The sequence below is a fragment of the Charadrius vociferus genome, unplaced genomic scaffold (genome assembly GCF_000708025.1).
Source record: "Charadrius vociferus isolate BGI_N301 unplaced genomic scaffold, ASM70802v2 scaffold132, whole genome shotgun sequence".
Lineage (NCBI taxonomy): Eukaryota > Metazoa > Chordata > Aves > Charadriiformes > Charadriidae > Charadrius > Charadrius vociferus.
The window spans coordinates 602,928-604,461 of NW_009647028.1; positions in this window are offsets into that span (position 1 = coordinate 602,928).

Consider the following 1,534-nt stretch of genomic DNA (forward strand, 5'->3'; position numbering starts at 1 on the left):
GCCGCCATCGCCTCACGGCCCCCCTCCAGGCGGCGGCTCCTCCGCCCCCGAGTCCTCGCCCCGAAGGGGTGCCTTTACCCGAGCGAACGCCTCGGGAATTGTAAGCGGCAAAGCCTTCGAGCTCCCTGTCCAGGGTCGTTTCTTCCTCAGCCCCTCCGCCACGCTCCCTGCCCGCCCTGGGGCGTCGCAGCAGCCCGATTCGGGGTTTGAGGAGAAGATTAGTGGTTTAAAACACATATTTCACCTGCACCGCTTTCCAGCACTGTGACTGGATCTGCCTTGGGTCTTGGCACCTTGTGTTGGTATTATCACGGGTTCTTATGAGTAATGGTGGATGTGAAGTGGCCCTTGCATAGGTTTCCAGGGATGTTATACAGGCGGCAGGTGAAATATTGGTTGGGTTGAACAAAAAAAGGGCTTTATCCCCTGGTGGAGCCTCATGCTGACATGTTGCAGAGACACTCTCCACACAGCGTTTGGCTTTTGCAAGGAAACCTTCAACCTCGGATGAACTCCTTATTTTGCCTCCTCCTTCCCAGCCCTGCGTTCCTCAGCAATCCCCAAGTCAAATAAGGACCCTTAAGCCCAGGTCTTACTCATCCAATTGCCAGCACAGCCTCACCGGCTCCTACACAGGAACCAACTCCATCAAATTATTAAAAAAATTGTTATTTTTTTTGTCAGCCCTCCTGAGCAAGCAGTGAAGCCTCCGGAAAGCTCCAAGCTATAGGGATTGTTGAGAAGCATGGAGAGCAAGCAGGAAATTAAACAAATGCCACAGGAGAAAGTACAACAAGGGAGATGGAGGTGGTCCCATCACACCGGCACAAGATGAAAAACCCATGTCTGGTGGGGAATTTAAGGGATTGTCCCTCAGGTGAGCAGCACAGGGAGAGCCAGGGGCACCAGGAAAAAAAAAAAAAAAGGCGTTTTGCAGAAAAACCCTCGAGGAACCAGTTGTCAAAGGTTACAAAAGCACCAGCACAAAACTGGGGACTGATGGTGGAAGGAGATGAGCTGGGAGGGGGGAGGTGGGGGGGGGGGGGGGGGGGGGGGGGGTGTCAGCAGAGCTGGGAAGGAGGTTTTGGAGGGATGGAAAAAGATGCTCACCGAGGGCAAGAGTGCCTGTGAGGTACTATGAAGGTGTTGGGGGTATCAGGAAGGTGGAGAAGTCATGGGGATGCTGAGCAGCGGGAGGGGATCACAGTTAGGTTTGGGATTGTGGGAATTTCATTAGATTAGTGAAAATGAGTAGGGGATCTCAGGTCAGGGTTAAAGATCATGCATAGATGGAGGAGCTGGGCTCCACCAGGAATGGGGTCAGAGAGACCCAGCTAGTATTGCCATGAGCTTAACATCTACGTGGTGCTGCATTCTTCTTCCACAACCCTGTGGAGCAGCAAAGGCCACCCATCCACCTAAGGGAAGGTGAGCCAGGACCTAAGATGGGCACAACACCTTATCAGCTGGGCGCAGCCCCACACCAGGCAAGTAGAGCATGGTGGTGGCAACAGTAGGGCCCATCAACAGTGCA